This window comes from Narcine bancroftii, chromosome 10 (genome assembly GCF_036971445.1).
Source record: "Narcine bancroftii isolate sNarBan1 chromosome 10, sNarBan1.hap1, whole genome shotgun sequence".
NCBI classification, from domain to species: Eukaryota; Metazoa; Chordata; class Chondrichthyes; order Torpediniformes; family Narcinidae; genus Narcine; species Narcine bancroftii.
The window spans coordinates 55083493-55100592 of NC_091478.1; the positions used below are offsets into that span (position 1 = coordinate 55083493).

The 17100-nt window shown below is 38.2% G+C and overlaps 1 protein-coding gene across 1 annotated transcript in view; it reads right to left on the reverse strand.

The window, feature by feature from the left end:
* Positions 1–17100, reverse strand: part of LOC138744576 (lysosomal protective protein-like) — a 55900-nt gene that overhangs the window by 8996 nt on the left and 29804 nt on the right. The gene's annotated exons all lie outside the window — the stretch shown is intronic.

Below are 17100 nucleotides of genomic sequence, written 5' to 3' on the forward strand. Positions count from 1 at the left end.
GCCCAAACTGCATTCACACGCATCAAGAGTGACATCGCCAAGGCAGCGATGCATGCTGAAGATGAATCCATCCCCTTCCAGATGAAGAGTGATGTATCCGACTTCGCCCTGGCCGCCACGTCAGGCCCATGGCATTCTTTTCCCAAACCCTCCAGCACTCAGCCATCGAGAAGGAGGCCCAGGCCACAGTGGAAGCTGTGCACCACTGGAGGCACTACCTGGCCAGAAAACCATTCATCCTACTGAGTGACCAACATGCAGTCACTTTTATGTTTTACAACAATCAGCAGGAAAAATGAAGAACGACAAGATCCTGAGGTGGAGAAATGAGCTATCCACCTACAACTACGAGATCTTGCACCGGCCTGGGAGCTCAACGAGCCTCCTGATGCCCTGTGCTGGGGGACATGCGCCAACACGCAGCTAGATCATCTCCAAGTCCTCCACAAGAACCTCTGCTGCCCCAGAGTCATCAGGCTCTACCACTAGACCCCACAACCACCCTTACTCGGCCAAAGACATCAGGGAGTTGACACACAACTGCCCAGTCTGCGCCGAGTGCAAACCCCAGTTCTACCGGCCGGACAAAATCCACCTTTTCAAAGCCACCAGCCCCTTCGAACAACTGAGCATTGACTTTAAAGGACAAATAGTCCCACTTTCCCATCGCCATCCCCTGCCCAGATATCACCATGGTCATGGTCATAAAGGCGCTACGTGGTTTCTTCACTCTGTTCGGGTACCCCTGCTATATTCATAGCGACCAGAGTAAGGAGCTGCACCAGTACCTGTTGGCCAATGGCACAGCCATGGGCAAGACCACGGGTTCTAACCCCCGGGGGGAAGGGCAAGTAGAGGGAAAATGCCAGCGTTTGGAGGGCAGTTCTCTTCGCCCTTAAATCGAAAGGACTGCCCATGTCCTGGTGGCAAGACTCCCTCCCTGATGCGCTCCATACTACCAGGTCCCTTCTCTATACGGCCACGAATGCAACACCGCATGAAGGGCTCTTTTCCTTCCCCAGGAAGTTGGCATCCAGAACTACACTACTGTCCTGCTGACAATCCCTGGGCCTGCACTGCTCCGAAGCACATCAGACACCACAAAACTGACCCTCTGGTCAAAAAGGTCCACCTCCTCTACGCCAACCTCCAATACACCTACGTGGACTATCAGGATGGATCAACAGAACACCGTCTCCATCCAGGATGCGTGCAGGAGACCCCCTCAACTGACCGGCCAATCCCCTCCCCCAGTAACCTGACCAACTAGCCCCACTATTGGCGCCTGTATTCGTGACCCAAACTCCAAACAACCCAAACAGCACCACGGTGCCAAACCACCGCCCCCCCCCCCCCACCTCCCAGCCACTGTTGCACAAGACACTGCCCGGGAACTGACAGCTGTACCTCAGCAGACCCTGCAACTATTGCAGCGACAGATGAGACCACTGGACAGGCTGAATCTGTAAGGGACTTTGGAACCTCACTTCGCTGGACTTTGTTTTAAAAGGAGGGGTAGATGTGGGACTACCACTACATATATAGATGTATATATGGGCTGGCCCACCCACGAACCTGTGACTCCTCCCTCCCAGATATCCCCATAAAGGCTGTTACGCCCAAACCCATCCCTCAGTACCTGCCTTGGAACTGGGTCAGCAACATGCAAGCTATGCTGACACTTTAAGGCGATTAAAGCCTGTTAATCGCAATTCTCTGGTTGTGGTTGTACAGGAAGTTAACATTCAAAGAGAGGCTGAAAGGTACAGGAGGTGTTTTAGGAGCACTGATTAAAGAGGAAGGTAAAACACAGGAGGATCCCAGCCGGTCTCAGAGTTCCAGCAGCGACTGTGTATCTACAAATCCACAGCATCTGCAAACTTTACTCTAAAGAGGGAGTTAACATCATTTTAAAGGACATCAAGCTTGGATGAGGTGTGGATCAAGCTGTGGAATACTGGAATACAAACAGCATCAGTGGCTGTGGTGGACAGACCACTTAGCAGTAATAGTGAGGTAGCATCAAGCAAGAAATAAGCAAAGCATGCAATTATAGCAGTTATCATGGGTAACTTTCATATGCATATGGATTGGGAGAACAAAACTGGAATAATGTCCAAATGTGCTGGAGAAACTCAGCAGGTAACACAGCATCCATAGGAGGTAAAGGGTAACCATCATTTCAGGCCTGGGCCCTTCATCAGGGATACAAAAAAAAGCAGATGCTTAAATAAGAAGGTGGAGCGAGGATGAATGAAAAGTGGAAGGAGGGGCAAGGGGAGGAGCACAGGCTAACTAATGTAAGAGGTAATAGGTTCATACAGGTGGGAGAGAAAGAAGCTGAGAAGTGATGGGGAGAGTGGAAGGAAGTTTGATAGGAGAAAGAAAGGAAGGTGTGAGGAGGAGGAGGAAAGGAAACAGGGATAGGGCAACAGACACGGTGGGGGAGGGGGGTGTTAGGAGAAATTAGAAAAGTCAATGTTAATGCTGTCTGGTTGAAGAAGATAGATGAAATACAAGGTGTTGTTCCTCCAATTTGTGGGTGGCCTCTATTTGCCAGTGTATGAGGCCATGAGCAGACGTGTTGGTGTGGGAATGGGGTGCGGAACCAACTGGTAACAATTCAGTGGGAGAATATCCTGGAGTGTGTAAGGAATGGTTTCTAATTTAATTTAGACATACAGCACGATAACAGGTTTTTTTCAGCCCATGAGTCCATGCTGCCTAATTTACACCCAATTAACCTACAGCCCCCGGTACGTTTCAAATGGTGGGAGGAAATGGGAACCCTTGGGGAAAATCCATGCAGACACAGAGAGAACGTATAGACTCCTTACAGGTAACACGGGATTTGAACCCGGGTCCCGATCACTGGCGCTGTAAAGGTGTTGCACCAACCACTAAACCAACTGTGCCACCCAAGTTTCTTCGACCAATATATCAGGGAACCTACTAGAGAGCAGAGAATACTAGGTGGGGAATTAAGGCTGGATTATTTTGTAATCTTGTGTGTGGCCCCTTGGGGAAGAGTGGCCACAAAATGGTGAAATTTTTAATTTGGATAGAGAATACCAGAATGTCTATTATACCAGAATGTAAAGAAGGGTAAATACAATGATATGAAGCATGAATTGACAAGGTTAGACTGACCAGATACACTTGATGGGTCAATGGTAGATAGACAATGGAAGGGATTAAAGAGGAAATTCAAAAATTGTTCACCATAAAAAATGAAACTGAGAAGCAGTTTAACTTTGGCTAATGATGGAAATGCAGGATAACATTGCATCCAAAAAAAGGGTGCATAAGTTAGCTAGGAAAAGCAGCAAACTTGACAATGGAAAAATCTAGAATTCAGTAGAGGAAAACAAGATGGCAGAAAACAGAGTACAAGAGGAAACTTGGAGAGAACATAAAAACTGACTGCAAAGCTCTTGGTGTGCACAGAGATAAAGGACTAGTTAAAGGTAGGTTCCTTGCAGTTAGAATTTGGGAAATTTGTAATGGTGAACAAGGAAATTATAATAGATTTATTAGTTCTGCCTCATAAGGAAAATACCTGTAACATATGAGGGATCAGAAGAACTGGCATAGAAGAGGAATTAACAGATATTGCTATGTCATTGAATTGAAAGTCAATAAATTCCCAGGTTCTGATAGTCTGCATCCCAGAGCACTTTGGGAGATGGCCCTGGAGATTGTGAATGCATGAGAAATTCTTTTTAAAGATTCTTCACTCTCTAGGATGAGTTTCAGAGTTGTGTTGTGGCTGTGCCTTTGTCCCAAGATATCTGGCAGTATTGAAAGGTTTTGATCCAGATGGGAAAAATAGATTCTTTACAGAACCCAATGAGGCAAAGATGTTTGAAAGAGAGACAAGCAGTGGGTGACACTTGAAATGAGTGATAATACTGAATGATTATCGTTGATAATACAGAGAGGGAAAAAGGAAATATTAAAATGTTTTTTTTTCCAAGAGAGATTATTGGGGAGGAAAGTTTTAACCTGAAGGATCTATAAATTAGTAAAAATTTGTAAATGGTAAAGATTATATTGATCTAATGCAGCAAGGTTTAGTACAGTAATTCGAGAGAGTTAGTTGGGATTGAAGGACTAACCTCTACAGAATCGTGAGAGCTGGTGTGGTTTCGACTGCAACTCGTAGAGATCAGGGTTTTAAAGATGTGATTTTAATAATGTAAGCCGGGGGGGGGGGGTATTTTTTTCTGCTTTCCTTTCTTTTCTTTTTCTCAATACACATAAATATATCAAGAATATTAAGAAATATACTATTCATGTTATAAAAATGAGAGGGATGGGGGTGGGAAGATGGACGGTTAGAAGATTTAGTAAAGAGGTCTGATGGCTGGAAAACTGAATGTTATTAGTATTAATATTAATGGGATACAGAATCAAATAAAGCGGAAAAAACTATTAGTGTGTATGAAAAAAGCAAAAATAGACGATTTTTTACAAGAAACACATTTGACAGAAAAAGAACATGAAAAATTAAAAAGAAATTGGATAGGAACTGTATTGGCATCTTCATTTAATTCAAAAGCGAGAGGTGCAACAATATTGATAAATAAAAATTTACCAGTGAAAATACTGGACACAACCGGAGATACAGCAGGAAGATAATGTTATTTTAAATTGTCAGATTTATTCAGAACAATGGACTTTAATGAATGTATATGCAACTAATGTAGATGATGGAAACTTGTACAAGATAGTTTTATGCAATTATCAAATGCTGAGGGAAAAATCATATTAGGGGGAGATCTTAATTTTACTTTGGACCCAAAATTGGATAGGTCAGGTGATAAAATTATGAAAAATGAAGTAGCTAAGATAGCAATAGATTTAATGAAAGATATGGGGTTAGTGGATATATGAAGAAGAATTCACCCAAGTGAAAGAGATTATTCTTTTTGGCATAAAACATTCACAAATAGATATGTTTTTAATTTCTGCACAACTTAAATTTAGAATGCAAAAGGTTGAATGTCAAGTGCAAGTCTATACGATCATTCACCTTTAATTTTATTATAGGAAGAACCAAAGAGAGGTTATAAGTGGAGATTAAAAACAAAATTGCTGAAGACAAAAGAATTTTGCGACTTTATGAGACAACAGATTCATTTTTTTCCTTGAAACTAACAATGAGCAAGTTTATAATATGGGGTTCAATAAAGGCTTATCTAAGAGGTCAAATAATAATTTATACTTCAAAAGTAAAAAAGGACTATATGAGAGAGGTGGATCAGTTGGAAAAAGAAATAATGAAACCAGAGAAGGAACTACAAGTACAAAAAATGAGGAGAAAAGAATATTGTTAGAAACAAAAAAAAAGATTTAATACAACACAAACGTATAGAATGGAGGGAGATATAATGAGATCACAACAAAAATATGATGAATTGGGTGAAAGAGCAATGACATAGGGAGGAATAGAGAAGAGGTCCTGAAAAGTGAGTATAGGGAGTTAGGTAGGTAGTTAAAAAGGACTGCAAAGGAAGTAATCTCTGGATTACTGCCTGTGCCATGCGACAGTGAGAGCAGGAACAGAATGAGATGGAGGATGAACACGTGGCTGAAGGGGTGAAGGGCAGGGATTCAAGTTTGTGGATCACTGGGACCATTTTTGGGGTAGAATGTATCATTCTTGGGGTACAAAAAGGACGGGTAGCATTTCAACCCCAGGGGGAACCAAGATTCTGGCGGGGACGTTTGCTAAAGTTACTCAGGATACTTTAAACTAGAATGGCTGGGGGGGAGGGAACCAAATGACGGAGAACAGCAAGGAGAAGGTTAGAGTACAATCGGAAAAAGCTTGTAGACAGTGTTTGAGGGGGGAAAGGCAGGTGATAGAAAAGGGGGATGCTCTATTCGAAGATGGACAGAGGTCAATTGCAAAAGATCAAAAGAGAACTGTTGGTAAAGATACGGACATACAGGAAGTAAAAAGTGGGAAATCTCTAAAATGCTAGGAACATTGTAAGGAAGGTGGATGAGCTGACGGTATGGATTGACACTTGGAAGTATGACGTGGTAGCGATTAGTGAAACATGGTTACAGGAGGGATGTGACTGGCAGCTAAATATTCCTGGATTTAATTGCTTTAGGTGTGATAGAATCAGGAGGGCAAGAGGGGGTGGGGTTGCACTACTTGTTAGAGAAAATATTACAGTGGTGCTTAGGTGCGATAGAATAGAAGGCTCTTCCAGGGAGGCTATTTGGGTGGAACTGAGGAATGGGAAAGGGGAAGTTACAATTATAGGGGTGTATTATAGACCACTGAATGGGGAACGTGAAGGGGGAGTCACGTGATGGAGTAGTGGCCGGTCGGGGAACTCCAGCCCTCTCTGGAAAAGGTTAAAAAAAACAGAGAAAACGCAAAGGCACAAACACGAAAATTAAAATAAAGTGGAAGTAAAGGTGGGAAGAAAATGGCAACGAAGAAAGAAAAGTCGAAAGCAACAGGAAGAAGAGAAGAAAAGACATCAGAAGAAGAAGGTGAAGGCCTTACCTGTCCGAGGAGGCCCGCTGTGGAGAGAGAAGCCCGCTCCCTCAGGTCAGTCGAAGTCCCGAGCTCGGGACTACAAAAATGGCTCGCGGAGCCAAGCAAAAGTGCGTAACCGCGCATGCGCGAGGAGTCGCACATGCACGATGCGCAAGACAAAAAAACACTGACGGGAGGGGGAACCAGCTGAGGAGTCAATCTCCACAGCTGAGAATGACAGCCACAGCACAACAACAAGAGGAAAACACAAAAAATAACGAGAGCAAGAAAGAAGAGAGTAAAAGGAAATCAAAGAGACAACAGATGACCAACCCAGAGGAAGAAGAAGAGGAAGAACACAGAGAAACGGAAGAAGAAGGGAAGGGCAAGAACATGGATATTTTTTTTAAAGAATACATGGAATCAATAAAAGAATGGCAATCACAAGAATTTAGTGAAATAAAAAGGAGAATAAAAAGTACAGAAGAAAAAATGAATAGATTAGAGATGGTCATGTCAGATACAGGAAAAAGAGTGGACAAGGTGGAAGAACGAGAAACAGCCATAGAAATGGAAGTAGATGACTTAAAAAAGAAATTAGAAGAACCTAATAAAAAGGTTAAAGAGGCACAAGAGCTGTTAGCTCAGTAGATATAATGGAAAATTATAATAGAAGAAATAATATAAAGATAGTGGGCCTTAAGGAAGATGAAGAAGGCAAGAATATGAAAGAATTTATAAAAGATTAGATCCCCAGGGTCCTAGGAAGACCAGAATTACAGGAAGAAATGGAAATAGAAAGGGCACACAGAACATTAGCCCCTAAGCCACAACCACAACAAAAACTAAGATCCATTTTAGTAAAATTCCTAAGATATACAACAAGAGAAAATATATTGGAGAAAGCAATGAAGAAAATAAGAGAAGACAAAAAGCCACTGGAATACAAAGGTCAAAATTTTTTTTTCTATCCAGATATAAGTTTTGAACTCCTGAAGAAGAGGAAGGAGTTGAATACAGCAAAAGCGATCCTATGGAAAAAAGGATATAAATTTATGCTAAAGTACCCAGCAGTACTTAAAATAGTTATTCCAGGGCAGCAAAACAGACTATTCTCGGATCCGTAGGAAGCACGAAAATTTGCAGAACAACTACAAAACAGACAGAGAGATGAAGACATGTAACGAGAGCAAAAATGACCACCAACTATATGTATGTGTGTATATGGGTATATATATATATATTTATATATATATATATATATATATGTGTGTGTGTGTGTGTGTGTGTGTGTGTGTGTGTGTGTGTGTGTGTGTGTGTGTGTGTATGTATATATGTGTGTACATGTGTGTATGTGTATTTAAGAGAAAATATATAGAGTATAGATGAGAATTAATAAGGGAAAGAAAGGGAAGAGAGGAAGTAAGGAGGGAATTAAGAGAGTGACCTTTGTTGTATATGAAAATTAAAATCTTTTCTGGGGGTGGCTGGGTGGGGAGGAGTTATGGTCACTGCGAAATCAGTTGACGCTTGCGAGTGAATTCGCAAATCCAAATGGAGAGGGGAGATGTGGTTGCCCGACAAGGGATAAAGGGCAACTCAGGAAGGGGAGGGGATAGTGAGGTTAAAGAAATTTTAGATAGGAGAATAGGAGATAGGAGAATAAGGGAAATGTTTGATGTTTTAGAAATGTTGTCTTATAAAGTGTTCAAAAAAAAAAAGCAGAAATGGATAAGAAGGAAAGGTGATGATGAGGAAACAGAAAGGAAAGATAAACAAAGTATGAAATGGCAATGTTGAACTATATGACTTTAAATATTAACGGAATACATAACCAAATCAAAAGGAAGAAACTGCTAAATTTACTGAAAAAAGAAAAACTTGATATAGCATTCGTGCAAGAAACACATTTAACTGAAGTGGATCACAAGAAATTAAAGAGAGATTGGATAGGACATGTAACAGCAGCGTCATATAATTCAAAAGCTAGAGGAGTAGTTATATTAGTCAGTAAAAATGTACCAATTAAAATAGAAGAGGAAATAATAGATCCAGTAGGGAGATATGTAATGATAAAATGTCAGATATATTCGGAGTTTTGGAATTTACTCAATGTATATTCACCTAACGAAGAAGATCAAAAATTTATGCAAGATATTTTTTTGAAGATAGCAGACACGCAAGGGAACATACTAATAGGAGGGGATTTCAACCTTAATTTGGATTCAAATATGGATAAAACTGGGAAAAAAATTAACAGAAAGAACAAAGTAACCACATTTATAATTAAATCGATGCAAGAAATGCAACTTTTGGATATATGGAGGAAACAACACCCAAAGGAAAAGGAATATTAATATTATTCGGGTAGACATAAAACATACTCAAGAATAGACCTATTCCTGTTATCAGCTCGCATGCAAGACAGAGTTAGGAAAACAGAATATAAAGCTAGAATATTATTGGACCATTCACCCTTGTCATTGACAATAGAGTTGGAGGACATCCCTCCAAGAATGTATAGATGGAGATTAAACTCCATGCTACTGAAAAGGCAGGATTTTAGAGAATTCATTGAACGACAAATTAAAATGTACTTTGAAATAAATACAGAATCTTTGAAAGATAAACTAAAGTTTATACTATGGGACGCAATGAAAGCGTTCATCAGAGGGCAAATAATAAGTTATGTAACCAAGATGAAGAAGGACTACAATCAGGAAAGAGAGCAGTTGGAAAGGGAAATAGCAAATATAGAAAAAGAATTAGCAATGAAGGAAGACACAACTAAAAGAAGAGAATTGGCAGATAAAAAAATAAAATATGAAACACTACAAACATATAAGGTGGAGAAGAACATAATGAAGACAAAACAGAAATATTATGAACTAGGAGAAAAAACGCACAAAATTCTACCGTGGCAGCTTAAGACAGAACAAACTAAGAGAATAGTATTGGCATCAAGGAAAAAAGACAAACAAATCACATATAATCCAATGGAGATTAATGAAAACTTCAGAGAATTCTACGAACAATTATACCAAACTGAAAACGAAGGGAAAGAAGACAAAATAGATGAATTTTTAACTAAAATTGAACTACCAAAATTACAAACAGAAGAACAAATTAAATTAACAGAACCATTTGAAATAGTAGAAATACAAGAGATAATAAAAAAACTACCAAATAATAAAACACCAGGAGAGGATGGATTCTCAATAGAATTCTATAAAACATTTAAAGATTCATTAATTCCTCCCCTCCTGGAAGTAATCAACCAGATTGACAAAACATAAAGCTTACCAGATTCATGCAAAACAGCAATAATTACGGTAATACCAAAGACAGGGAAAGATCCACTCGCACCAGCGTCATATAGACCAATATCTTTACTTAACACAGATTATAAGATAATAGCTGAACTATTAGCAAACAGATTAGCAGAGTATGTACCGAAAATGGTAAATCTAGACCAAACTGGATTTATTAAAAAAAGACGCACAACAGACAATATTTGTAAATTTATTAACTTAATTCATGCAGTAGAAGGAAATAAAGCTCCAACAGTAGCGGTTGCTTTAGACGGTGAGATGGCCTTTGACAGAGTAGAATGGAATTATTTATTCAAAGTACTACAAAAATTCAGCTTACCAGAGAAATATATTAATTGGATTAAAGCATTATATAAAGGGCCATTGGCGAAAGTGACAGTAAATGGATATATATCAAAACAATTTAACTTAAGCAGATCAACAAGGCAGGGATGCCCACTATCGCCATTATTGTTCGCGTTAGCCATAGAACCACTAGCAGAACTGATAAGAACAGAAAATAAAATAAAAGGGATAAAAATAAAAGACAAGGAATATAAAATCAGTTTATTTGCAGATGACGTTATAGTATACTTAACAGAACCAGAAATATCAATAAAAGAATTACATAAGAAATTGAAGAAATATGGAGAAGTGTCGGGATACAAGATTAACGCAAATAAAAGTGAAGCAATGCCAATGAATAATGCGGATTTCTCAAAGTTTAAGAAATAATTACCATTCAGATGGCAAATGCAAGCAATGCGATACATAGGTATACAAATAAATAAAAACCTTGGCCATCTATATAAATTCACCCAACCCCAACCAACCAATTTTCCCTTGCAACCGCTGCAATCGTGTCTGCCTGTCCCGCATCGGACTTGTTAGCCACAAACGAGCCTGCAGCTGACGTGGACTTTTTACCCCCTCCATAAATCTTCGTCCGCGAAGCCAAGCCAAAGAGAGAGAAGATACTTAACAGAACCAGAAATATCAATAAAAGAATTACATAAGAAATTGAAGAAATATGGAGAAGTGTTGGGATACAAGATTAACGCAAATAAAAGTGAAGCAATGCCAATGAATAATGCGGATTTCTCAAAGTTTAAGAAATAATTACCATTCAGATGGCAAATGCAAGCAATGCGATACCTAGGTATACAAATAAATAAAAACCTTGGCCATCTATATAAATTCAATTATTATCCACTAATGAAAAAATTACAGGATGACTTAGAGCATTGGAAAGACTTACCACTAACACTAATAGGAAGGATAAACTGTATTAAAGTGAACATTTTCCCAAGGATACAATACCTATTTCAGGCATTGCCAATACACTTGACAGAGAAATTCTTCAAGGAGTTAAAGAAAATAATAAGGAAATTTTTATGGAAAGGGGGGAAACCGAGGATAGCACTAGATAAATTAACAGAATGGTATAAACAAGGAGGCTTACAACTGTCAAACTTTAAAAATTATTATAGAGCCGCACAATTAAGATACCTATCAGATTTTTATCAAACAAGGGAAAAGCCAGATTGGACTAGATTAGAACTAGATAAAATAGGGGAGAAGATACCCGAACATATATTATATAAATGGGATGAAAAATTGGTACAACGTAGGAATTCTCCAGTATTACATCATCTGCTCAATATTTGGAAGAAGATTCATGTAGAAAGGAATAAAACAAATTGCCAACTACCAAAACTAATACTGACGCAAAATCAGCTAATCCCTTTTACAATAGATAACCTTTCCTTTAGAGAATGGGAGAAAAAAGGGATCAAAAGAATAGAAAATTGCTTTTCGGGAAATAAATTATTATCCTTTGAACAAATGAAGGATAAATATAATATAACTCACGATACAGTGTTGGCATACTACCAACTGAAATCCTACTTGAAGGACAAATTGGGAAGCAGTCTGAGTAATTTTGAATATGTGATTACAGACACAATGATAATCAAAAAATTTATAACAAACATGTATATTAAACTACAAGAAAAGGAGAATGAGGAAACAAATGGTAAAACTAAACAAAAATGGGAACAAGATCTAAACATAAAGATAAAGAAGGAAACATGGGAGAAGTTATGCTCAGGAACTATGAGAAATACAATAAATACGAGGTTACGTATGATACAATATAACTGGTTACACAGGCTATATATTACACCTCAAAAGTTAAATAAATGGGACCCAACAGTATCTGACAGATGTTTTCGCTGTAAAAAGGAAACGGGAACAACAATTCATGCAATCTGGACATGTGAGAAAGTGAAAAAATTTTGGGAAGATCCAAATCACAAAAAGCAATATACCAAAAACCCAGAGATTCTCCTCCTAAGTAACATAAAAAACAAAGAATTTGGACTTGATTTGGATGGTGCACAAAAAAGATTTGTTATGATAGCCCTAGCTGTAGCAAAAAAATGTATTATGTCAGCCTGGAAATTAGAAGATAACTTGAGAATACAACAATGGTATATAGAAATGAATAAATGTATTCCATCAAAAATATAACATATAATTTAAGAAATAATATTACAATATTTGAACAAATATGGGAGCCATACATGAAACATAATAGAGAAAACCTACCGGGGACATCTACCACCTAAAATGACAGAAGGAGAAGAGAATGAAAAGAACTGACTCAGTGGAATTTCTTGTTTGTTTTTATTGAGTGACAACATTGTTTGACGGGTTTAATGTATCTTAGATTCTGAACTTTAAATGAATGGGAGGGGAGGTAGGGAGGGTGGGAGGGGAAGAGGGAGGGGGGAGAAAACGACACTGTATATATTTGAAAAGGAAAATGTATGTATCTTGATCAATGTGGTTTATAGTGTGAAAAAAAAAATTAAAAATGGGGAACGTGAATTAGAGGAACAAATTAGTAGGGATATAGCAGATATTTGTAATAAGCACAGGGTAGTGATTGTGGGGGATTTAAATTTTCCAAATATTGATTGGGAAACCCATTCTGTGAAAGGGCTGGATGGGTTCGAGTTTGTAAAATGTGTGCAGGATAGCTTTTTACATCAATACGTGGAGATACCAACTCGATTGGGAGTTGTGTTGGATTTACTGTTGGGGAATGAGATGGGTCAGGTGACAAGAAGTATGTGTGGGGGAGAACTTCGGGTCCAGTGATCGTAGTACCATTAGCTTCAAGGTAATTATGGAAAAGGATAGGTCTGGGCCCAGAGTTGAGGTTTATGAGTGGGGAAAAGCTAGGTTTGAGGAGTTGCGAAAGGATTTACAAGAGGTGGATTGGGGCAATTTGTTTTCTGGGAAGGATGTAATAGAGAAATGGAGGGTCTTTTCAAGGAGAGATTTTAAGAGTACAACATCTTTATAAACCCTGTTAGGTTGAAAGGTCAGGTCAAAAGTTTGAAAGAGCCATGGTTCTCAAGGGATATTGGAAACTTGGTTCGAAAAAAGAGAGAGTACTACAATAAATAAAAGAAACAGAAAAAAAAGATGTTTGGATACTATAATGAATGTAAAAAGAATCTTAAGAAATAAATTAGAAAAGCTAAAAGGTATGAGGTGGCTGTAGCAAGCAGGGTGAAAATAAATCCAAAGGATTTCTACAAATATGTAAATAGCAAAAGGAAAGTGAGAGATAAAATTGGTCCAATGGAGAATCAGAAAGGACAAATGTGTGAGGAGCCAAAAGAGATGGGGGATATTGAACTGTGCAGGGTAAAGGAAGCAAAGGGTGTATATATGTGATTAAGATAGTGATTAAGAAAGAAGTAGTACTGGAGCTTTTGAAACATATAAATATGGATAAGTCTCCAGGTCCTGACAGGATTTTCCCCAGGACCTTGAGTGAAGTTAGTGAGGAAATAGCTGAGGCTCAGGCAGTGATTTTTCAAATGTCATTAGAGACGGGTATAATGCTGGAGGATTGGCATGTTGCGTATGTGGTTCCTTTGTTTAAATTATCAGCCTGTAAGTTTGACGTCTGTGGTAGGTAAATTGATGGAAAGCGTTCTTAGAGATAGTATATATAAGTATATGGAAGAACAGGGTCTGATCAGGGACACTCAACACGGATTTGTGCGCGGAAGGTCTTGTTGAATTTTATGAAGAAGTGACTAGGAATGTTGATGAGGGTAGAGCAGTGGATATTGTCTATATGGACTTCAGTAAGGCCTTCGATAAGGTTCCGCATGGGAGATTAGTTAGGAAGGCTAAGTCCTTGGGTATTAATTTGGAGATAGTCAAATGGATTCAACAGTGGCTGGAAGGAAGGTGCCAGAGAGTAGTAGTAGATAATTATTTGTCAGGATGGAGGCCGGTGACAAGTGGTGTACCTCAGGGTTCGGTATTGGGACCATTGCTGTTTGTCGTATATATTAATGATCTGGAGGATGGGGCGGTAAATTGGATTAGTAAATATCCAGATGATACTAAAATAGGGGAAATTGTGGATGATGAAGAGGGTTTTCAAAGATTGCAGAGGGATTTATTCTGCTTAGAGGAGTGGGCAGAAAGATGGCAGATGGAGTTTAATGCTGATAAGTGTGAGGTGCTTCATTTTGGAAAGAATAATCAAAGCGAGACATATGTGGTAAGTGGGAGGGCATTGTAGAATGCAGTGGAGCAGAAAGATCTAGGAATAATGGTACATTGTTCCCTGAAGGTAGGAGCACATGTGGATAGGGTGGTGAAGAAGGCCTTTAGTATGCTTACCTATATAAATTAGTGCATAGAATATAGGAGTTGGGAAATAATGATCAAACTGTACAAGGCATTGGTGAGGCCAAATTTAGAGAACTGTGTGCAGTTCTGGTCATTGATTTATAGGAAGGATATTAACAAGATAGAGAGAGAGAAGAGAAGATTTACAAAAATGTTGCCTGGGTTTCAGCATCTGGAATACAAGGAAAGATTGAGCAAATTACATCTTTATTCCTTAGAACGTAGTAGAAGGCTGAGAGGGGATTTGATAGAGGTGTTTAAGATGTTGAGAGGGATAGATAGGCTTTTCCTATTGAGAGTAGGAGAGATGGATACAAGAGGGCATGGGTTGAGAGTTGATGGGCAAAGGTTTAGGAGTAACATGAGGAGGAACTTCTTAGAGAGTGGTTACTGTGTGGAATGGGCTTCCGGGAAAGGTGGTGGAGGCAGATTCAATTTTGTCATTTAAGAAAGAGTTGGATAAGTATATGGATGGGAGGGGGATGGAGGGATATGGGGAGAGTGCTGATAAGTGGGATTAGAGGAGGGTACTTGGATCAGTGTGGAGTAGAAGGGCCAAATTGGCCTGTTTCCGTGCTGTAATTGTTATATGGTTATATGGTTATGTAAAGTACCAGCATGGCAATTAAAAACAGAGCAAGTTTCTAGAACAATAATTGCTACTAAGAAAAATACTGGCCAAGTTATTTATAAAACACGGGAAATAAATGATAAAGGAATTTTATGCAAAACTTTATCAATCAGAATCTTTTTTTTTTATTTTTCACACTGTGAACCATATCAACCCAAATATATACAAACGTTTCTCATTAAATATACACAGTGGCATTTTCTCTCTTTTTCCCCCCTACCCTCCCTCCCTCCCTCCCCCCCTTCCCACTGCCCTCCAAAACCCATAAATATTGAACATATACAATACAATAAAACCATAAAACAATGTCTTCACACAATGAAAAATAAACAAGAAAAATGTGTCATCTATTTTTACACACTGAATCATGTTGTTTTGTCTTCTTATCATTTTAGGGGGTGGAGGTCCGAGGCAAGCCCTCTCTGTTATGTTCCATGTATGGTTCCAAATTTTTTCAAATAATGTGACTTTATTTTTTTAATTATATGTTATTTTTTCCAATGGAATACATTTATTCATTTCCATGTACCATTGCTGTATTCTCAGGCTCTCTTCCATTTTCCAAGTTGACATTATACATTTTTTTGCTACTGCTAAGGCTATCATAATAAATCTTTTCTGCGCTTTATCCAATTTGAGGCCTAATTCTTTACTTCTTATGTTACTTAGAAGATCGATCTCTGGATTTTTTAGTATGTTATTTTTTGTGATTTTATTTAATATCTGATTTAGATCTTCCCATAACATTTTCACTTTCTCACATGCCCAAATTGCATGTACTGTTGTTCCCATTTCCTTCTTACAGTGAAAACATCTATCTGATAATGTTGGATCCCATTCTTTTAACTTTTGGGGCGTGATATATAACCTGTGTAACCAATTATACTGTATCATGCGTAACCTTGTGTTTATTGTATTCTTCATAGTTCCAGAACATAACTTTTCCCATGCTTCATTTTTTATCTTTATGTTTAAATCTTTTTCCCACTTTTGTTTAGGTTTATAGCTTATTTCATCATTTTCCTTATCTTGCAGCTTAATGTACATGTTCATTATAAATCTTTTAATTATCATTGTGTCTGTAATCACATTCAAAGCTGCTTCCTTCTGGTAATCTCAGACTGTTTCCCAATTTGTCCTTTAAATAAGCTTTCAGTTGGTGGGGGTATGCAAACATTGTACCATGAGTTATTCCATATTTGTACTTCAACTGTTCAAATGTTAATAAATTATTTCCCAAAAAACAATTTTCAATTCTTTTGATTCCTTTTCTCTCCCATTCTCTAAAGGAAAGGTTATCTATTGTATAAGGGATTTGTGAGTTTTGTGTTAATAACAATTTTGGTATTTGGTAATTCATTTTTTTTCCTTTCCAAGTAGATCTTCTTCCATATATTAAGTAAATGATCCAATACTGGTGAGTTTTTATATTGCACCAGATTTTCATCCTACTTATAAAATATATGTTCCGGTACCTTCTCCCCTATTTTATCTAGCTCTATCTTAGTCCAGTCTGGTTTTTTTCCTTGATGGTAAAAATCTGATAAATACCTTAATTGTGCGGCTCTATAATAACTTTTAAAGTTTGGTAACTGCATACCACCTTGGTTATACCTCTCTGTTAATTTATCTAATGCTCCCCTCGGTTTCTCCCCTTTCTACAAGAATTTCCTTATTATTCTCTTTAGTTCATTAAAGAATTTCTCTGTTAAGGGAATTGGCAACAATTGAAATAAGTATTGTATCCTTAGGAAAATAATTTTAATGCAATTTACCCTTTCTATCAACGTTAGCAGTAATTCTTTCCAATGTTCTAAGTCTTCCTGCAATTTCTTTATTAGTGGCTGATAATTTAGTTTGTTCAAGTGGTTTAAGTTATTATCTAACCTGATACGTAGGATTTGGATTGCTTGTGCTTGCCATTTAAATGG